The sequence below is a fragment of the Lolium rigidum genome, chromosome 2, assembly GCF_022539505.1.
Source record: "Lolium rigidum isolate FL_2022 chromosome 2, APGP_CSIRO_Lrig_0.1, whole genome shotgun sequence".
Classification (NCBI taxonomy): Eukaryota; Viridiplantae; Streptophyta; class Magnoliopsida; order Poales; family Poaceae; genus Lolium; species Lolium rigidum.
Window position 1 is genome coordinate 2,977,325 of NC_061509.1, and position 7,414 is coordinate 2,984,738.

Consider the following 7,414-nt stretch of genomic DNA (forward strand, 5'->3'; position numbering starts at 1 on the left):
CTCTAACTTTCCTTAATATATCTTGGGCTCCCGAATCTTCTTATTCTTCGGGTAGTGGGCCTTCAGTAAACCCCGGGTACTATCTTCGGCAGGCCCATTTGGGATGCCTATGTCAATGGGGCTGCCCAAGATGCACATAAAGCAGAATTCTTGGCCGAATTGGTGAGAATATGTGAGGTTGAAACATTACCTATGTTGGTAGGTGGTGATTTCAATATTATTCGAAAGCCAGAGGAAAAAAACAATGATAACTTCAGAGCTCGTTGGCCTTTTGTTTTTAATGCGATCATTGAACATTTGAACTTGCGTGAGATTGCCATGTCGGGGCGACAGTTCACGTGGGCGAGTCGTCGGGAGGAACCAACTTATGAAAAGCTAGACAGAGTGCTAGCCTCCATTTCTTGGGAACAAAAATTTCCCTTAGTCACTGTACATGCTTTAACGAGGGCTGACTCGGACCATACACCGATTCTTATTGATTCGGAGTGAAGGCACACTTGGGCAATAAGCCAAAATTTTCTTTTGAGTTGCATTGGTTACGTCATGAGGGTTTTGTTGATATGATTGATAAAGAATGGAAGTCGGTGATGGTGGGTTTGAATCCAATGGAGACTTGGTTGAATAAACTTAGGCATGTAAGAATTTTTTTAAGAGGATGGGCAAAAAATCAAAGTGGGAAGTATAAAAAAGAGAAGGAGAGGTTACTTGGGATAATTGATCATTTAGATGTGAAAGCTGAAACGAATATTTTGACTTTGGCGGAAAGGATGGTTTTAAAAAAGGCAAACGATGATCTAAATAAATTAAGAAGAGATGAGGAATCTAAATGGGCTCAAAGAGCGAAAGTTAAACATATCCAAGAAGTAGGAAATAATACAAGGTATTTTCATTTGATTGCAAATGGGAAACATCGTAAAAAGAAAATTTTCCAGTTAGAACAACAAGAGGGAACTATTGTTGGAGAGGATAATCTGAAGGTCTATATTACTGAATTTTATAAGAAATTATTTGGGACGCCGATTCCAAATAATATCTCTTTGGTAGAGGAAGAGGTGCATGACATTCCTCAGATATCTGATGCTGAGAATGATATTTTGACAGCACAGTTTTCTGAGGAAGAGGTTCATGAGGCGCTTTTCGGATGGAACGTAACAAAGCTCCAGGACTCGATGGCTTTCCTGCGGAGTTTTTACCAAAAATGTTGGGTTATAATAAAGGATGATTTGTTGGCGCTTTTTAATCGGTTTAGTACTTGGGGACTTGCCTCTATACAAACTGAATTTTGGTGGCATCACTTTATTACCCAAAAAGGAGGATGCGGTCCAAATACAACAATATAGACCTATTTGTCCGTTGAATGTGTGTTTCAAATTTTTACTAAAGCCGACACGAATCGTATAACGGGGATTGCCCCACGAGTTATAAAACCCACACAATCAGCCTTTATGCCGGGAGGAACATTTTAGAAGGGGTGGTCATTCTACATGAAACAATACATGAGTTGCATACTAAAAAATTGGATGGGGTTTTATTTAAGATTGATTTTGAGAAGGCATATGATAAAGTGAAATGGCCATTTCTACAACAGACTTTGAGGATGAAGGGGTTTGCCCCTGATTGGTGTAGAATTGTGCAACAGTTTGTACAAGGGGGAAGTGTTGGGGTAAAAGTAAATGATGATATTGGTCATTATTTCCAAACAAAAAAAGGGTTGAGGCAAGGTGATCCGTTGTCTCCGATTCTTTTTAATATTGTAGTGGATATGCTAGCCATCATAATTGAACGAGCTAAAAATGATGGTCAAGTGGGAGGACTTATTCCTCATCTTGTTGAGGGAGGAATCTCTATATTACAATATGCCGATGACACTATCCTTTTTATGGAGCATGACCTTATGAAAGCTGTTAATATGAAGTTAATTTTATGTCTTTTTGAAGAACTCTTAGGGCTTAAAATTAACTTCCATAAAAGCGAGATTTTTTGTTTTGGTAGGGCGAAGGATGAGGTGGACCAGTATAAGCAGATATTTGGATGTGACGCTGGTTCATTACCCTTTAGATACTTAGGTATTCCTATCCATTACGAGAAAACTTAGAAATTCTGATTGGTATCCAGTGGAGACTCGGTTTGAAAGCAAATTGGGATGCTGGAAAGGAAAATTACTATCCTATGGGGATAGACTTGTCCTTATCAATTCAGTTTTAACAAGCTTACCTATGTTTATGCCATCTTTTCTAGAAATACCTGTTGGGGTAAGGAAAAGGTTGGATTTTTATAGGTCTAGATTCTTCTGGCAATCTGATGAAAATAAAAGAAAATATAGACTTACAAAATGGAATATTGTATGCCGACCCAAGGATCAAGGGGGATTGGGTATTGAGGTTCTAGAACTCAAGAATAAATGTTTATTGAGCAAGTGGCTTTATAAACTTCTTAATGAAGATGGGATGTGGCAAGAATTGTTACAAAATAAATATTTAAGACAAAAGACTTTATCCGGAGTACAAGCTAAGCCCACAGATTCTCCTTTTTGAAAGGGATTGATGGGGGTGAAGGATGATTTCTTCAGTAGAGGGTTCATCAGGGTTGGGAATGGTGAAGCTACTCGTTTTTGGGAAGATATTTGGTTAGGAAAAAGACCATTAGCTCAACAATACCCGTCCTTATATAATATTGCGCACCACAAAAATGTAACGGTAGCTCATGTGTTAGCCCAAACACCTCTGAATATCAGTTTCAGAAGGTTATTGGTGGGAAACAAATGGAATTTGTGGTTACAGTTGTGCCAAAAACTTATGAGGGTTACTTTGAATGATGAGAAAGATCGTTTTATTTGGAATTTAACAACCAATGGTTTGTTTACAGTTAAATCTATGTATGAGGATCTTATGAATGACCACACCCCCTTCTCGCGAAAATACCTATGGAAAGTTAAAGTTCCTCTTAAAATAAAAATCTTTATGTGGTTTCTGAGTAATAAGGTTTTACTCACGAAAGATAATTTAGCTAAAAGACGGTGGAATGGGTGTACAAAATGTGTTTTCTGTGGAGAACAGGAGACTATTGAACACCTCTTCATCACTTGCCCTTTAGCTAAACTACTTTGGCGCACGGTCACTTTTACCTTTGCTCTTCCACCTCCGACCAATATTACAAATATGTTTGACAATTGGTTAAATGGAGTTGATAGACAATCTAAGGCTTTCATCCGGGTTGGAGTCTCGGCCTTATGTTGGGCTATATGGAGGGCGAGGAATGACATCATTTTTAACAAAAAACAATCTTTTCATTTTCTGCAGGTTATCCATACGATGGCACATTGGGTTCAGTTGTGGGCTCTACTGTCACCGGAGGGACAGCGGGATGCTATGGTTATTGGATGCACACGGCTCCTGACGGTCGCTCAGGATATCTTGTGCCAAGTTGGCTGGTGGCACAATAGGCGGCTACTTTGATGGATACATTTTTCTGTAGTCTATTGGTGCTTTGTTTCTTTCGATGGTTGATTCTTGTATCAATCCTCGGTAACGCTTGAGATGTAATAACTTTTGAAATACTCTTAATTTTAATAAAAGGCCGTGTGCATCATCATGATGCAGAAGCCGGGGTTTTATCCCCATTTCGAAGAAAAAAAAAGGTAGACTGGAACTAAGTGGGACACTAACTGCTAAAACTTCCTCTGATTCTGAGCTGAGCCACCGTTACGCGGCAGTTAGGTGTCAACTGTACCGGCCAATATCGCTGCACATGGGGCTGCTTGCTTAGCCGTGTAATCTATGAATCAGTCCACAATTTCAAAGCAATGCGTTTTCTATTCCATGTTTTCAGTGGCGGTGGCGCGATACATCCGAAGCTTCAGGGAAACCTGCACTCAAATTCGGATCAGTACACATTTCCTTGACTTGATGGGAAACTGTCGGCCAAGGTCCTCAGTCTGGTGAGCCACTACATTGCGTGACAAAAATGACGATAAGGTAAGTACAAAATGAACAAAATGAACACTGAAGTAACCGATTTTGCTGTCTCATCTCCATCTATTTTCAGCTTGTGCCAAAGCAAACCGTCCTTCTCATGACAGCCTAAAGGGTCAGTTGAAAGCGGTGTACCGATATATACAGAAGTGCAATGCTGGACGATGCTTCTTTCTTCACCTGGCTCTGTCATACCCATATATACGACACCAACAATCCAACATGTTAATCCACTGGAAACCTGACAACTAGTTTTGTTATAAGAGGGAGTAAGACAAACCCATGAACTGTAAACGTAACAATCTCTTGCCAATAAGTCATAATAACATTGATGAAGATGCTAACCAAATTTTGAAGAACAATCGGCGACAGTCCAATCAGAGAAATGCAGAGTACAATCCAGTTTTCCTGTTTTTTCTTGTCTGGCTGAAGATATTGTTACTCTTACACCAGACCAGCTATACAAATTTTCTATATGTACTGCTTGTCCTTAATTAATAAAAATTTCCTACCTATCTTCGCCCGGACCACCAACAGAGCATCGCTTGCCACCACAAGATTGCAGCAGCGTCTGTTAACTCACGCCCTCCCAAAATGCAAAGAAGTGCGGTAAAACCAAGCAGAAGATAACGTTTCAAAAGCGATAACTTGGCATCCATTTGAACTAATGCAGCTCTCCGTATAATTTGAGTGAGATTCGTTCGTTTGGCTTCTACGGATCTGCACCGGAACTGGTATGTCAACTGAAATTGTATCTCATACAGAAGTGCAATTCTGGACGATGCTTCTTTCTTAACCTGGCTCTGTCATACCCATATATACGACTCCAACATGTTAATCCACGGGAAGCCTAACAACTAGTTTCGTTATAAGAGGGAATAAGACAAACCAAGGAACTGCGAATGTAACAATCTCTTGCCAAAAAGTCACAACATTGGTGAAGATGCTAACCAAATGTCAAAGAACAACTGCGATTGCCCAGTCAGACAAATGGAGAGTGCAAATCAGATTCAGGCTGCAGTTTTCCTGTTTTTTCTTGTCTGGCTGAAGATGTTGTTACTCTTAAACCAGACCAGCTGTACAAATGTTCTAAATGTATTGCTTGTGCTTATTTATTAGAAACCCATTTCTACAGGAGCATTTCATCTCCTTGGCAGATTCTGCTTTTAACCAGTATCCTTGCCATCTTCGCCCGGACCATCAACAGAGCGTCCCTTGCCACCGCAAGCTTGCAGCAGTGTTTGGGCATCTCTAATCGATGTACAAAAGAAGAGGAGTAAACCTCCGGACAAAACTTAGAGTACTCCTCTAACGGAAAGCGGTTTAGTAGAAAACTTAAAGGAGCAAATTTAGTGACCACCGCAAAATTTGATCAAATTTGAACGAATTATGATCAATTCAAACCGAATTTGAAACCTACTACTTCATTTAGATTAATTTGTACATATTACACCCAAAAGTCAGTTGAATTTCACTAAATTCGACCGAATTTGACCTAAACCCAAAAGTTTAGCTTGCCGGTAGCCGTGGAGCCAGAGGTTCTCCAGGTCGTAGGCGTACGCGGCCTGATCCGGCGACCGGAAGAAGCCGATCCACACCATTTGGCGGGTGTTGCGGTCGGTTATCTCCGTGACCCAAGCCCCCCACTCCCTCTGACGCACGCCGAGTTAGATGGGTCTGGCCGACTCTGGAAGGTTAGGGGTGCCGGCGGAATGGTGGGGCTTCCGCCGGCGCCTCGGTGGAGCCAGTCGGAGAGCTATGAAGAGAGGATACTTCGCTTTTCTTCCATACCGATATCGGATACTGCTCGGATACGGGATACTGCCCGAATACTTCTCGATACGTATCCCACACGTATCTGCTAATTTTTGAATTAAAGAAAATAAGAAAATTACAGACACATTAGGGATACCCAAGGATACTCGAGGGGTACTTGAGCCGGCCACTGTCCACTCATCTTCTACCACTCTACCCCACCCCCATCGAACGATGGGTCTTCTTTTTCCTCCATCTCCTATTCCCTTAGGCTATCTTCATCCATGGCTCCATCCACCATTGATTTTGATCTCTGAATTTATTTCTTGTCTATTCAGATCAGCAATGACTAGTGCTGGTAGGTCTGTTTGTCTCTATCAAACAGACCTTCGATTGGGAGCTCGATCTAGAGCATGTATAATGGTAACAACAAAACGAAATGCAACCCAACTACTAGCTACTGGTCGTCCGATTTCTAGAGATGGATTTTAATTTTTTAATTGTTAAAATATCTATGTTCAATATGGAGGAGAACATCTACATCCATGTTAATCCTTTCATGAATATGTAATTTATGTATTTTTTTTAAATATTAACATATATATGAAATGTATCCACGTATCTGCGTTTTTGAAAAATTGTCGTATCGCGGTATCCCCATATCCCGTATTGGATACATATCCAAGTATTTGTGCTTCCTAGTCGGAGAAGGGAATGGTGGCAGGGAGCGGGAGCCATGGCGGGGCTGTGGCGGAAAGCGTTGGGTATGGGCGGCAGAGATGCCGGGGGAAATGATCCTGCCATCTCGGGGTGTGGTGGTGGCTGTGGAGGCGGCTTGGGGCATCGGTGGTTGCCGGAGGTAGGGGAGAGGATGAGGAGGAGAGACCGAGGAGGCAGTGTGAACGCCCAAGGGAGGGAGGAATCTTTTACACCTCCGAGCGGTGGAGAAGTAAAAAATAGGATCGGAGATGGCGATGAGTAATATATTTACTCTGCTCAACGATTTTTTACTTTGGTTCGGTGGTGGTTAGAGAAGTAAAACGACATCTTTTACTCCTCTAACCGGCTTTTTACATCAGTTAACTCACGCCATCCCAAAATGCAATGCAATGAAGTGCAACCACAATTCAACGTTTAAAAAGCGACAGGTCGGCATGCTCCGTAAAATTTAAGTGAAATTCCTGCGTTTCATTTCGAACGGATCTGAGCCAGTACTCTGATGACAACTGAAATTCAACAGAGACAAGATGAGGAATGTCGCAACTCGCAACAATTTGTAGAAAACTAAAAAGTTGCTATTACCCCAGTAACAATATAGCATCCTGGAACCAGCCACAGGATTACATGTATGGTTAACACTGAAGAATACCTCAAAATGCCTAGGAGGACAAACACACTCTCAAACTACCTCATCCTCATACTCGCACATGACACTGAAATTCCTAGAACTAGAAGGGGTGAAAAAGGTACGCCTATTAGTTCTGTTCTTCCATTCAGCTCAAGCTTGCAGTAAGAAAAAAGTTACTGTAGTACAAAGCTGGAGGGAGGAAACGCCGAAATTTCCATCCTATCTTCACTCCAGCGCCTGGCCTGCCTCTGTATGTACATGGAAATTCTGCCCAGTGGTCAGACGGGGAACGAAGGGTAGAATCTCCAGCAGCAGGCCAAGAAGGGCGGAGCGGAGGGGC